We start from the raw sequence: 16,185 nt of genomic DNA, 5'->3' as shown, positions 1-16,185 counted from the left end.
AAGAAGAAGTGGGATTGTCAGAGAGATGAAGAAAGTAGACAAGAGTATAAGGAGATGAGGTGCATGGCAAAGAGAGAGGTGGCGAAGGCTAAGGATAAGGCGTATAAAGAGTTGTATAAAAGGTTGGACACTAAGGAGGGAGAAAAGGACCTGTACCAATTGGCTAGACAGAGGGACCAAGCTAGGAAAGATGTGCAGCAGGTAAGGGTGATAAAGGATAATGAGGGAAACATACTCACAAGCAAGGAGAGTGTGTTGAACAGATGGAAAGAGTACTTTGAGGGGCTGATGAGTGAAGATAATGAGAGGGAGAGAAGGTTGGATGATGTGCGGATAGTGAATCATGAAGTGCAGTGGATTAGCAAGGAGGAAGTAAGGATAGCTATGAAGAGGATGAAGAATGGAAAGGCTGTTGGTCCAGATGACACACCTGTGGAAGCATGGAGGTGTTTAGGTGAAATGGCAGTGGAGTTTTTAACTAGATTGTTTAATGAAATCTTGGAAAGTGAGAGGATGCCTGAGGAATGGAGAAAAAGTGTTTTGGTACTGATTTTTAAGAATAAGGGTGATGTGCAGCGCTGTAGTAACTACAGAGGGATTAAACTTGATCAGTCACAGCATGAAGTTATGGGAAAGAGTAGTGGAAGCTAGGTTAAGAAGGGAGTTGATGATTAGTGATCAGCAGTATGGTTTCATGCCGGGAAAGAGCACTACAGATGCGATGTTTGCTCTGAGAGTGTTGATGGAGAAGTACAGAGAAGGTCAGAAGGAGTTGCATTGTGTCTTTGTGGATTTAGAGAAAGCATATGACAGGGTGCCTAGAGAGGAGTTGTGGTATTGTATGAGGAAGTCAGGAGTGTCAGAGAAGTATGTAAGAGTGGTACAGGATATGTACGAGTGTAGTGTGACAGCGGTGAGGTCCACGGTGGGAGTGATGGATGCATTTAAGGTGGAGGTGGGATTACATCAAGGATCAGCTCTGAGCCCTTTCTTATTTGCAATGGTGATGGACACGTTGCCAGACGAGATCAGACAGGAGTCCCCGTGGACTATGATGTTTGCAGATGACATTGTGATCTGTAGTGAGAGTAGGGAACAGGTGGAGGAGACCCTGGGGAGGTGGAGATATGCTCTAGAGAGAAGAGGAATTAAAGTTATCAGGACTAAGACAGAATATATATGTGTGAATGAGAGGGAGGATAGAGGAATGGTGAGGATGCAGGGAGTAGAGGTGGTGAAGGTGGATGACTTTAAATACTTGGGATCAACTGTTCAGAGTAATTGTGAGTGTGGAAGAGAGGTGAAGAAGAGAGTACAGGCAGGATGGAGTGGGTGGAGAAGAGTGTCAGGAGTGATTTGTGACAGACGAGTACCAGTAAGAGTGAAAGGGAAGGTCTACAAGAGGGTAGTGAGACCAGATATGTTATATGGGTTGGAGACAGTGGCATTGACAAAAAGGCAGGAGTCAGAGCTTGATGTGGCAGAGTTGAAGATGTTAAGAGTTGCACTGTGTGTGACGAGGATGGACAGGATTAGGAATAAGTATATTAGAGGGTCAGCCCAGGTTGGAAGGTTTGGAGTTAAAGCCAGAGAGGCAAGATTACATTGGTTTGGGCATGTGCTGAGGAGGGATGCAGAATATATTGGGAAAAAGATGCTAAGGATGAAGCTGCCAGGTAACAGGAAAAGAGGAAGGCCTAAGATAAGGTTTATGGATGTGGTGAGAGAGGACATGCAGGTGTTTGGTGTGACAGAGCAAGATGCAGAGGACAGGAAGAAATGGAAACAGATGATGTGCTGTGGCGACCCCTAATGGGAACTGCTGAAAGAAGAAGAAGATGATTAGTGGATGACTACCACAAATCTGGAACAGACTATGTTATGCATATGATGCCATTGTGTTCTCGAGTCTCCCTTTCCTTCAGGTGCAGCAAAGCTAGATTTGGCTATGTTAAGCCTTTGTTACAAGATGCACAGCATTCTTAATCGTTAGGGGTTGCTGTCATATGAAAATGATGTTTTTCAACTTTGCATCAGTTTCAGTTTAATAGTGTTCAGTTAGGAATTAACAATGTTTTATTACAAAAGACTGAAAATGCTGACCCACATCCTTGGTATATGACTAAGTAAGGTGAAATCTAAGGGGAAAGTAGAGAAACATTTATTCACAGAATGTGTAGTGACTCTACTGTGGTCTCACTGTACCTTGGATGTAAAGGCAATGTTGAAGATCACTGTTTTGTAATAAACAGGAGAAATGGACAGACAAGGTGGACATGTTGATCCTCAGTCATGGTCCACATTTCTGTTTTCATCTTCCACAGGTGTTCCTTAAAAGACTCATTTATGTATTCCACCTTAACTGCTTTAGCTACCTTTGCCATTGCAACTTGACTAAGCTTGATGTCAAACCCTGTCAGCAATGTTACTGGTCTCAGTAGCATCAACATTTCAACAAACCCAATGAGACATTAAGTTTAAAAAGTATTGAATACTAAGGACAATATATGTCATGCAGTCCTGCCCATTATAGGTTCATAGGTAGGTACTAGGCTATTGGCCCTAGGGCCTATATAAGCCTAGCCAAAAAGGTACCCTGGCTTTCGCCACCCAAGAAAATTATTTTCCTGTGCCTTTGTTAAGCAGAGCCACAGAAGTGATCCCCAGGGTGAATTTCCTATTTCCTATCCAATCATCAAGATTTTTCTTGAAGAGTGCTAATGAGGAGCTCTGTTTGACATAGGTAGTCTGTTCCAGAGTATGGGAAGTCTCTGGGACAGGAATCTATCCCTCCAGCATGTTCTGTTTATTGTGGTGACAAGGTTTAGGTCTCTAGAGTGTGTAGCTTGACGGGATTGGGATTTCTTTAAGTGAAGCATGTCCAACAGCTCTGGGTTTGACATAGCTTTGTATGTTAGGCAGAGATCGCCTCTGAGTAGGCGATATGCAACTTAGTAAAGCTGGAGTTTTATGAGACGGTTTGTGTAGGGCATCTGTTTGAGGCCAGTAATCCTCTTTGTGAAGTACTTCTGCGGCCTTTCCAGTTGTTGTAGATGTCTTGTGAGGTACATACCAAAAGGGGCATTGCACTCTATAATGGGTCTAATGAGTGATGAGTAGAGGGGAACAATGACCTCTTTTTTTCTGGATGAGAAACCTTTTGAAATGAGGTGTGCCACGTAGAAGGATTTCCTGACCACTGTGGTGATGTGATTATCAAAGGAGAGACTACTATCCACCTGTGTCCCAAGGTCTCTTATCACACTTTCAGTGATAAGTAGACTACTGCCTATGTGGTAGTTCATGGGTACAGAGTTTTTACCAAAGGGGATGACAATGCACTTTTTGGCATTGAACTTGAGGCCATGACTTTGACACCAGGCATCTGTCTCAGTGAGGCCCTTTTGTAGGATGTCCACATTGTTAGGAGTTTCGATTATGGCTCCTAGTTTGCAGTCATCTGCGAATTTAGTTAGCCAAAGACTTTCTGTGTTAGCCTGTACTTCAGAGAAGTAGATACCAAACAGGAGAGGACCCAGGACTGAACCCTATGATACTCCACTTGTCACTGGTCTGAAGTCGGATTTGGAGTCTGCTACTTTCACAGTGTAAGTTCTATCAGTAAGCCAGTTGGCAACCCATCTTGTGACATAGGGATTTATACCTGGTTTAGTGTGTTTATCTATAATTCCAGAGTGGGGGGTGGTGTTGAAAGCCTTGGCAAGATCTAGATAGGCTGTGTGAACCACCTTATCCTCATCTATGGCTTTAGTGACTGCTTCAAAGAAATCTATCAGGTTTAGGAGACATGATCTGCCTTTTACAAACCCGAACTGTGTGGGGTCCAGAGTTTGGAGATTACCAATGTAATTATTTATGAGTTTCATGATGATACGTTCCATGGCCTTGCAGACCAGGCTCATCAGGCTAATGGGGCGGTGGTTCCTGGGGTCTGTTGTGGCTCCCCCTTTGTGGAGTGGGATAACCACCGCAGTGCGCCATTCAATGGGCACAAAGGCTGAGGTGAGGCTATGATTGAACATCATACTTAGGTGGGGTGCCAGTTCATTCTGTAGTTCATGTAGAATGCAGCCTGGGATGTTGTCAGGTCCCATGGATGCTGTGCTCTTGGCTTTGGAGAGTGAAGTTTTTACCTGTGCAGCCGTGATTACAGGAACTTTGCATTCTTCCTGTATAGAGATGGGCCCTTTAGGGGGTGAGAGGGGGATAAAGTTAGCACTGAATCTATTTGCCAGGATGTTAGTAATATCAGTTGCTTCTGTATATTTAGTGCCATTGTGCTGTAACCCAGAGCAGATCTGAGTGTTGCCATTGACAGCAAAATAGGTTCTGGCAAGTATTGTTAGGTGGAAAAGTACTAAGGTCTGCTATGTGAATCATCTCCGTTTATAAGAAAGGTATATGTTTGCACAACAAACGTACATTAAAGGAACAGTGAATGGCATTAGATACCCAGATGGTCACTGAAAAGAAGGCAGCAATAGAAGTGGGAGAAAGTCCAGACAGACTAAACAAAGTAACGCATTTCAGAAAAATGTCATCAATCTATCAAAAGTGTGTTACTGAGCAGTGACATGGAAAGTGACTTCAGATGTAAATCTCACTTTCAGTACCTTATAATGCAGCTGTGATGCAAACCAGTATAACATTACAAAAGAGGAAATGACACTAAATGAAAGTCTTAGCTCAACAGAGTGTGACCTGGTTCCATCCCCTAACACCAATCAATTGCAATTTTTTTTTAAAGGTTAAATTTCTCATGGTGAGCTTTTAATGTTATATTTCATGATTCAAGGTATCTGCATCCATAGTATTTATTTATTTTAAGTTCAAAGCTGACTGATGAATTGCCGTGGTCTAATCACAACATTTTCTTGTCATACGTGCCATTTGGTAAGTTAAGTGAGACTTGACAACTTTGAAGGTTATGTTAGTGAAAAAATAAATACTGCATTCATTCCTACAGATGGCTAGTCCATCAGCATTTATACAGATATACATATTTAAATCTCGTATAACTTTGTGCATACAGATAAGAGTAAGTGAGAAACATGCTAAAAAAATAGTGCCTCATTCAGCACTGTCTGTCAGCAACCAGGGCCATCAGCTTCCCAGCTATCTTGGCATGCAAGTCCTCTTCTGCTCTGTAGGTGGTGCAAGTTAACAACAGTCAACACAGCTCATTTTCTTGATGTGAGAAATGTTTCCAGCACAGAGCAGGAATCTTACAATTATTCATTCGTTTTACTATGATCAGTTAATTTTGTAACACTTGACAAGTCAGTGAAGCCTGCTTATTACAGGTTGTTAACATCCTGTAAGAAGAGAAAGCAAAACTGCCCATTTTGTGATATTAAAATAAATAATTCTCATGTCTTCTTCCACACCTCTCAACTTCCTAGCACAGGGAATCTGGACAAAGTAAAAAATAATGGGAGGACAAAGACCCAAAAATAGGGACAGATTTTAAAATATCGATATTTTAAAAGTAGAAAGTTGTTAGAATAACAGGATTTGTATTAACATGCATTTTCTGAGAGATATAAAGTCTGAAACTCAAATGTATATCATTATTTAGTGAATGCAATACTCAGTGATTTGCTAGAAAACCATAAATATTATGAGAAACAGACTAAAAATATGAGGCCAAAATTTGGACATTCTGTGAAAATCTGTATAGTTGAGAGGTATGCCTTCCACCATTAAACACTTAGAGTACAAACATATTCATCATATTGATTACTGCTGCAGTAGTCTTAGCTAAGCAGGGTATACCCTGATAAGGATATAGCAGCCAGCCAGCTTCCAAAGTTTCAGGGTACCTTCCACATGCCCAAACTGTCAAGCAGCTCTAGCTGAGCTAAAGTTTGGGCACAAAGCCCTTCAGAGCTTTACTGCTGCCTAAGAGTATACTCCTCTGAAGTTTTCAAGGAATGATGGCCGGCTTGTGCTTTCCTTTGCTGGGCAGATAAGTTCTCGTTGGGGATAAAAACTTCAATTTTCTTAATTTTGTTGATGTTTTATTACTTTCCTGTTCAGGAAAGTTATTGTAAAGCTAGGAGCGCTTTGTTTTAATGGACTGTCTGTAATATACCTTTAAACCAAACACTTTTTTTTCCTGTCAGTTTAAAAATAGTATAAATTAAAGCTGTAAACATTTTTTTCTGTGGAGAAATTGTCTTTATTTTTCTTATGTTGTGCTGGCATAGTATTTCAAAGTGCTTTTCACTGTTTAATTCTGTGAACTCTAGTGGACTTCGTGGTATTTACTGGAAACTGATGTTTATTTTCTCCAGGAAAGAGGTACCATTTTCAGCTTAACCATGGAATAGACAGTCTCATGGTTAGCCCTTCTTACACTCACAAAAAGAAAAAAAAATAAGCAAAAAGCCTTTGCCACCAGTGCATGCTAGCATGTTGCCTCAGCTGCAGGTGAATGACTTTGCTTTGGCCATTTGTTGGTCTTCAGACTACTTATTTTTTAGCCCAGATCTCTCTGATGTAGCACCTACAACCTCTATGGACTAAGGGTTAGCCACATCATCTGTGGCTGTTGGGGTCCTCTCAGTGGGCAAGGGAGAGACACTCTTGTCAGTCCTTGGAGAGGGAACAAGGAAGGTTTCCCTGTCATGCCAGAATGCTGCACCCATTCCTGGGTTAGCAACTGTTACCATTAGTAGCACACTTGTTCCCATTTTTGTCTGTCAAAAAGAAACAGAAGACCAAGTATATATGTAATCTTCAAATTTCTTTAGAGAGGAGTAGTTTACTGGGTCTGATTCAAGGTTTAACTCATGCTATTAATCCTTATTGTAAAGTAGTTTCTGGTAAAAGAAAGAGAGATTCCCCTTTCCTAAAATATTCAAGAGTCTGAATCTGAACTGGGAAGTGTAAGAACAGGTACAGGGTTTTTCTTATATTTTTGATTCAGACTTAGTGAAGAACTCAGTTTCTGATTATTCCTTGAGGTTTTCTCTTTTTCTGACACTATTGCTAGAATATGCCAGTGATTTCAATGGGATAACACTGAGGTTTCTCAGTCCTTCAGAAAGTACTATGAGTTGTTATAGAAGGATCTTCGAGAACCTACATCCATTCCAGTTGTTATGTCTGCTTTAGAGGATGTGTTTGTCACTGCCTGCAGTTTTTCTAATAGTCAGCCAGCTGACCTTAAAAAAGGCCGACAAGATGTATAAAGTTCTGCAGTTTTTTAAATTTTTCTACACTATTCCCAAACCTGACCACACAGCTATAGCTTTAGTTGTTCCTACTGCTGCTGCTAAGCACTCCATTAATTTTGTGCCTACTCTTTCTGATAAGGATGGGAGATTTTTTGATATGTATGGAAAAAGTGTATACTTCAGCAACTGTGATTTTCAAAATTTTGAACTGTCAGTCTCTCATATTAAAGTTTGTTCAGACAAATTGTTAAAAGTATAAGAAATGTTTTATCTGCAATTTCTTCTTGTGAGGAAAAATCTGCTTTAAATAACTTAGCTTCTTCTATTGCACAGGTAACTTACTCATTGTTTGCAATGTGTGTATGATTCTGTTGCTAGTTCTTCCAGGACTATGGCCATTGGCACTCTTTTGAGGAGGTTTGCATGGCTGTATTCTTAAAACCTCCCAGACTATGTTAAAAATAAGATTTTAAATTCTCCCTTGGATAGAGATTTAGAGCTTGGCTCCTCTGCTGCAGAGGTGATCAAAAATGTGATGAAAGGGGCAAGATGACCAAGGGAATCTCTATGATTTTTCAGCCCACCCCTTTTCCAGATTGTCTGAGAGATATTTTATCTCCTCATCCAGTTTCGGCAAAAAAAAAAAAAAAATAAATAAATAAACAGTCTCAGCAAAATACAACATAATAGATGTTTAAGAAGAAATGGCAAGGGGGTCCAAAAATAAGTATTGAATCTTCCAATACAAAGGAGACTCCAACAAGTCTGAAATAACTATTCAAGACACCTTATGACCACCTCCCCCCCTGGCCCTCTTTTTTCCTCCAGAAAGTGTGAATCTCCATTTTTCTCTTTGGCAAAATATTGTTTCAGACAAATAGGTCCTGAAAATCATTCATCAGCGTTACAGATTACAGTGGAAAGAAATCCTCCTTGCAAGAGGTCATTCCTCATCCTCCATATCAGACTCTTGTTGTTTCCACCTGTTCTTCATCATATGCTGTCCCAAGGAATGAAAGAACCAGTTCCTCCTTCCCAGGTGGGAAATGTTATTTTATTCAGGGATGCTCCTAGTGCCAAAGGAAGGAAATATCTGGAGATCAGTACTGCATGTTTCTTTCCTAAACCTGTCTGTGGTAGTGCTCAAATTCAAAATGATGTCATTTCACAACCTGGTACCTCTACTTCCTCTTTCGAGTTTCATGGTAACGCTAGATTTAAAAGATGCTTGTTATCACATTCCTATTCATCCAGACTTCAGTTGTTTCTTAAAGTTTTCTGTGTCTGGATCACATTATCAGTTCTCTTCCTTATCCCTTGGACTATCCACTACACCAAGAGTGTTCACAATTTGTCTGACTCATTGCAGACTACAGGGTATTCACATTTTTCCATACTTAGACGACTTGCTTACCTTTGCAGAGTCTTTTCCAAAGTGTCAGGAATCTCTCTTTCTTGGGTCAGAGATCCCTTACACAAGCTAAGATTCCAACAGAACATTCAAAAGACTTTCTTGACTCCTTCACACAGGATCATGTTCCTGAGATGTCAGACACCTCACTTCAAAGTGTTTTTCTTCCAAAGGAAAATAATAAATCTTTATTTATATCTATTTCTAAGGTTTTCCACTCAAACTTCAGTCACTGAAAGGAAATACCTCAAGAGTTTGCATCTTATGGCATCTATGATTCTCATAATAACCCTTTCAAGACTCCACATGAAAAGGATATGGGGGTATCTGAAATCACTTTGGTTCCAGCATCAACACCCTTTATCTTTTCTAATCTCAGGGATGAGATTTGTCAGAAGAGAAATCTTTTGGTGGAGGCAACAGATATCCTTAAATCCAAGTTTCCCCATCTCCCTCCCTGCTCGAAAACAATCATTCACAAGTGCTTTGGACTTTGCTTGGGGAGCAGTTTCAGCAGAGAAGAAAATTGCAGGGGGTGTGAGTCACAAAGGACAGGTGCAAAAAGATAAATATCAAGGACAATATTTTGGTCCCCAGGACCAGTTCAAGTGGTTACAGACAATACCTCAGTCATATGGTACATCAACAAGCAAGGAGGAACCAGGTCATACCCCCCTTTGCAGATTAGAGATATTAGCTTGGAATATAGCTTCACAGCAAATCTCACTTTGCAGACATCCTACATTCTGTCAGAGCAAAACTGTGTGGCAGACAAGCTGAGTAGGACAAGGACAGACCTTCACAAATAGAAACCAGATTAGGGGATTTTCTAAGATCTGATTCCTCTGTGGGGAGTTCCTTAAATAGACCTATTTGCCTCCTCTCTGTACAATCAGCTGGCAAGATTCTGTTCCAGGACTCCCTGCAAGAAGGCATGGAAGACAGATGCCTATTATTTTTCTTTTCCTTGGACCAGAATGTTCCTGTATACTTTACCACCCTTTCCACTGATATTGTGGGTACTTCTGAAGATTCAGAAAGGAATAGGAATCCCCAAAATTATTGTGGTGACTCCTTTCTGGCTTAGGAAACAGTGATTCTACCTTCTTTTGGAAGTGACCAGGGGCAATTACCACATGCTACTCATACAAGATCAGTCAACTTTAACTGACTGCCTAGATGATAGGCTATTAATTCCCTTTATGCACCTATTTACTGAGGATGTGCAGTAGGTACTAATGGAGGCAAGTCATTTATTAGCAAATGGTAAAGATTCTCTAGTTGGTGCTATCAACATAACCAGCACCCCTTCAGGACTAGTTGTTCCCCGATTTTATAATATTTGTGTGAGTTATTATCCTATGGCCTTTTTTACTCCTCCATCAAGGTTTATTTATTGGCCTTTTCAGCATATCTGCCCATGGATCCTCTTCTTTCAAGGCGGTCTCTTGTCAAAATGTTTTTGAAAAGGCTTCTGCATAAGAGGCCTCCAAGAAAGCTGATGACCCCTCCTTGGAATCTTAAATTTGTGTTAGATAATCCAAAACTTGATCCATTTGAACCAGCTAATCTGGCTGACTTGAGTTTCTTAACATGGAAAACTGTTTTACTAATTTCTGTGATGTTTGAAAGAAGAGCATTGAATGATCACTGGTGCATTGATCCATCTCCCTTGTTTTTTGGTTTGTTGTTTATGCCAGGGTGTAAATATTTATTATGCCAGGGTGTAAATATTTATTTTAACTTGTTCCTAACATTGATTTTTTCAAGGATAGGCCTCCCTCTCTCTTTTGGCATGAAAGCTCTGAATGACTTAGCACCCAAACCTGTGTTTTAGTCAACTCCTCTTGAGCTGACAGTTTGCATGCATGGAAGATACCCATAAACTTTTCGAAACTAGCTAGCTATTATATCCTTGGCAAGATATAACCCTTATAGCTAAGGCTACTGCAGCAGTAATCATTTGAACATCTACTGTTATAGAAAGTTTATTTATACAACTGTGCTTTTCCACTAATTCACGTACTAAGTCTTTGCCATTCCTCAATATATGTGTGTTTCTAGTAGCAATCAATGAGTGGCTGCTACTTCAATTTTCCAAACGTCAACAAACTTACATTAATAAACAAACGTCGACATCCAACTGCACATGCTTCAAGGCTAATCCTTGGAACATGTAAACTTAAAAACAATGCTTTTTTAGGAGCAATCTTCTCTCTACCCCCACTAACTCCAAAATTGCAAAATGTCTGTTCTCCCACAACTGACGATCATATACATATTGTTGTCCAAAGCTTGTCGACAATGCAGAGGTCAATTTTCCCTAAAATTGACCAATAATAAGGAAAGTCACTCTGTTTCTTTCTCACTATATATATATATATATATATATATATATATATATATATATATATATATGGATTTACTTTATAATTTCAAAATACTGAAATTTCGAATTTCAGTATTTCGAGACTATAAAGCCAAAACCTTACAAACTCAAAACAGCAGAACCGCATAAGTCAAAACCGTGAAACACTACACCACACAAACAACCACAAACACACCCACCTCCCAACACTACAATAAAGTAAAACAAAACACAAAAACGCAAAAAAACAAACACAAATACCTACCCTAGCTAGAAGCAGGAAGGCAAGCCCCCTGCACCCCCCGTTATTTATATATACTAACGCCGAGGTCACACTAAACACCAAAACACAAAAAACACAGCACTACACACTCCAAACACACTCACATGCACACAAACCCTACCCCAAACCCTTTAAAAAATAACACTTACCTAACGCGCCACTGGTTCAAAATTTCCGGCTTCGGGATACTGCAGTTTCACGCAACTGCAGTTTTGACACTTTTGTCTCAAGATACTGAAATTCGACATTTTAGTATTTCGAGATTCCTAAGTAAGTTTAAGGTACCACTGAGAGACACTAGTTTCTATAAAACTCAGCTTTATTCAATAGTCCGTTGGAAGCAAATCAAAATAATAACCCATTTGGCTTACAGTTCAAAACAAAAATAAAACTAGAGTATTTGGTTACTTTCCACCAGCTTTATATAGTTCTACACAACTCAACTAGGAAACATGCTGTATTTTAGAAGTTCCAGGATGTTGATGTCAACCAGACTCTAATTCCAGCTTTGTATTTCCTGTGATTCTTCCAGGTGTTTTCCATTAGTTTTCCTTGATTTTCTATCATGTTGTCGAGACTGACTTGGTTGAATTGTATCATTGACCCATGACCGCGAAAACTGACAGTGTCAAAATCCAGTAATGTTGAAGTAGAAATCAAATGTGATTTTGGGTCAAGCACTAACATCGGTTGAGATGGGGGTGAGATTTGTACTTCCGCATTATTGGTGTTTGACCTTGCCAGCATTCGAGGTTCGGACTTCAGGCAAAGTGTATTCGACTGAGTCCTTCTCGACAACATGATAGTAAATTGTTTTCCTGAATTAGGCTTAGGATTGCCACCTTTTCAAATGCTCAAAGTGGGACATTTTTTGTAGAAACATGAGATTTCACAGGACAAAACATACCCACAGCCAGTGCAAAGGACAGAATTTCACTTTTTTGTCAAAATCAAAGCTTATTTTGCAGCATTTGAGTTACTCATGCTATTCCATATAATATGTATGTATTCTAGATACAAAATAACTGCATTATGCAACTATTAAAGAAAACTTAAGAAATATATTTTGTCTTAAAATCTCAGGGCATTTGGCATTTTTTAGTTTTTTTCACAGGACACAACTGCCCAAAGTGGGACTGTCCCTCACAAAGAGGGACAGGTGGTAACCCTAATTAGGCTGTACCATTCCACATCTCCAGTATCTTCTAGGTAAGCTTCAGCCCACCATTCTGAACATTCATATAAGAAATGAACTTCCTCTTTTCTGTGGAAGACTACTACTTTTTGTACAATATTAATTGTCAGTCAGTTTTTAGTTACCTGGCGTATATTACATAGTGTGCCTGACAAACACTGTGGGAACTATACATTCCCAATGCACATGCACCTTGTTCAAGTTCATCACATCACAGTGTATGTAGCATGGGATATCCCATACTTAAATCAAACAATTTGTCATAAAAATGTTAACACTTTCATCCTTAACACAAATTATGACCTCGCCAGAAGATTATTAAAAATATTTGACTTTGCTTAAATAAGAATTCACAATAGTCACATGACATTAAAAAAAAAAACAATCAGATATAAAAAAAATTGCTTAAACAATCCTAACAGTAAAATTAGCATAATTAATAAATATTAGCTTCAGGCATTTAAACCTTCTAATTTTAAATTCTAACTTTAGACTAATAATCTCATTGGATTCAGGTGGAATATTGGCTGCTGATAGCATCGGCCAATATAAATTCCCTTTTAAGACACAATTCCACTTCACCCCCCCCCCTTCAGAAGATGCGATTTTTCTTTTTTACAAAACAAAACAAAATATTAATTTTTAAAAATCTCTTCAGTAGGAAGAACATTTATATAAAGCATTATATTTTTCTTTTTCCCCCCACAGAATAAAGGTAGTCAGTTTTATTCTGTTTTAATTTTCTACCTGTCTTTGTAAAATAAAATGATAAGCAACTGTTGTTTAAACTATATTCTCTGAAAGGTATGTGTAGATCCCCGTATTGCCATATTTTAATAAAAGGTGAACATTTACAGAGTTTATTAAAGAGGGAAAGATTCTAGTGGCTGGCTGATAACGGACTTAAACAGGAACTGAAAAAAGCTTTGAAAAGCTAAAGCGACACTGTAGCCTATCCTGCAGCATTACTACAGGTGTGTGCTGCGCACACATGCACACACACACCCACAGACATAAACAAACAAAAAAACAAAGAATTCAGTAACTGTCTGGAAAATTAATGCTTTGAATAATTTTAATGAATTATAGCTAACCACAGAAAACTGTTTGAAGATCGGAGATCATGAGCTATACACCATCTAATTCTATGTCTGGGTGGGTGGGATATTCTCAAAGCTGAATAAGGTAATGTTAAAACAAAAGATCCTTTAAACTAAGAATGAGGGCACTAGAAGAAGTAATATAATTAATGAGAAGCACCAAAACAGGAACCAGCACTTCCAATGACTAGTAAAGTAAAAATCAGTGCCAGAAAACGTTGAAACTCCGTCCAAGCAGTTTATTCACTAACTCATAAAAACAGACCAACGAAAAGGACACCAATAACTGTTGTTAACGCTTTTAAAACCACAATTCGACATGCGTTTTCGTCCTGCTATATAGGACTTCATCAGACAACACTTTAATTACTTACAACCTTTTTATACTAATTAAAATCAATCTACCTCTATAAATTATCCATTGACCATACTTAATTATTTCAAAACATCCTATCACAATGAAGAAACTCATGAATATTAATGCCTTTCAGGGAAATGTAAAAAATACATCAAATACATACATTGCTTGCTCTCATTTAAACTTGCCATTGTTCATCTTAAAAAATACTTGTATATATAAATAAATTACATAAATAAATGCTCATTTAATTAATTTTACACACAATAATAAATAATGACCTAAAAATGTTTAAAAAATATATATATATTTAAAAACAACTTTCTAAAAACATGTTATTCTCAATATGTATGTTATAAATAGGGACTGGTATGTTTGATAAGTTAATGCCCTCTAGTGTCCATTATGAACATTACATTAGTTTATCTAAAGCTTGTTAGCTCTTATTTTTAATAGGGGTGTTATGGTTAGGAAATCATTTAATCCAGGTTTAGTATTGGAATCTAAATTAACCTGCCACCATAATTCTTTAGATTCCAAGATTTCCTCCCATAATCCACCCCTAATGTCTGGCAAAATTTGATCAAGGACAAAGAATTGGAACTTGTATTCAGGACATATAGTAGTGTGTTTATATAAGGCATTTGTACTCTTTGCTTTCAGAATGTCATAGTTATGTTCATATATTCTTCTTTTCAAACAACGTTCCGTTTTACCTATGTAAAACGAATGACATTTCTGACAAATGGCCACATAAACTATTCCCTTACTTTCACAATTATAATAATTTCTACTTCTAAGCCATCTCCCTCTACTTTCAATATATATTGCTTGCTTATTGATGATATATGGGCACTGTTGGCATCTGCCACATCTATATGTCCCATTCCTACCTTTATTTCCCATCCGTGATTTAACACTACTTCTTTCCAAAATCTTGCCTAGATTTGGTGGATTTTTATACACTATTCTAGGTGCCATTTTTGTTATTTCTTCAATGTCCGTTAAAGAACTAAATTTATTCCATTCTTTTTTAAAAATTTTACTCAATTTGAGGTTTGAGTTGTTATATTCTACTATCAAACTTCTCGAATAATTAACTTGTTCAGCTTTATTATTCATTTTGTCTTGATCTTGTATGTCCATTACCCTCTGGAGACCCTCATTTCTTTCTAAAATTGGTCTAAACCTATCTAACCTGCCCAACTCTACCTCTTTCTTTAACTTCTCTATAAAGCTCTTGGGGTATCCACGTTCTAAAAACATATTTGTAAGGGTCTTACATTCTTCTTGAAAATCCTTATCATCTGATGTCATCCTTGAGCCCCTTACAAGTTGTCCTTTCACTATGTTCTTCTTACTATAAAGGGGATGTGCACTATCATAATGTAAATATGAATTTACATATGTGTCTTTTCTATAAACCTTACTCTGAAATTTACCCTCCTCTTTATATATTTCTATATCTAGATATTTCAATGTATCCATATTTACAGTATGGGTAAATTTCAAAAATTTAGTCGTTTGATTGATGTATTCCATGAATTCTAGGAATTTTTCCTGTGTCTCTACCCATAAAATGACTATGTCATCTAAAAATCTGTAGTACTTTATCCAGCATTCCTTAAATCTACAGTTGACTATGAATTGCTCCTCCCATTTGGCTAAGACGATGTTTGCAAAAGTGGGGGCACAAACCGCCCCCATCGCGACTCCCGTCCTTTGTTGATGATATTCACCATCAAACATGATGAAATTATATTTTAAAACGGTATCCATAAGAGTCACACTTGCTATCTTGTCTTCCAAACTTAGGCTTTCATCACTGAATATCATCTGTTCAAACATATCCATACCCTCTTCAAAAGGGATACATCCAAACAAATCGATGACATCTATTGTTATAAACAATAAGTTATCTCTATACATATCTTGTTTTATTACCCCTAAAAAGTCCCATGAATCCTTCAATATCAAATTATTTTTTAACCAAATATGTTTAGTTTTACAATCCACAAATTTGGCCAGTGGGCCAGTCTTAGACCCAGCTGCCGAAACTATGGGCCTGAGGGGGGGGTTTGTCATGTCTTTATGGATTTTCGGTATCCCGAAAATATAAGCTATCTTGGGTTTCTTGACTTCCAAAAATCTGTAAGTTGTATCATCTATTACTTTCTCTACCACCAAATTTTGTAAAATAATATCGATTTTTTGGTAAGCTATATTAATTTCATTTAGGGATACCGTTCCATATTTGTAACTATCTCT

Source organism: Protopterus annectens, chromosome 6.part0 (genome assembly GCF_019279795.1).
Source record: "Protopterus annectens isolate FY-2018-M chromosome 6.part0, PAN1.0, whole genome shotgun sequence".
NCBI lineage: Eukaryota > Metazoa > Chordata > Ceratodontiformes > Protopteridae > Protopterus > Protopterus annectens.
Note: the sequence above shows the minus strand (reverse complement) of the source record.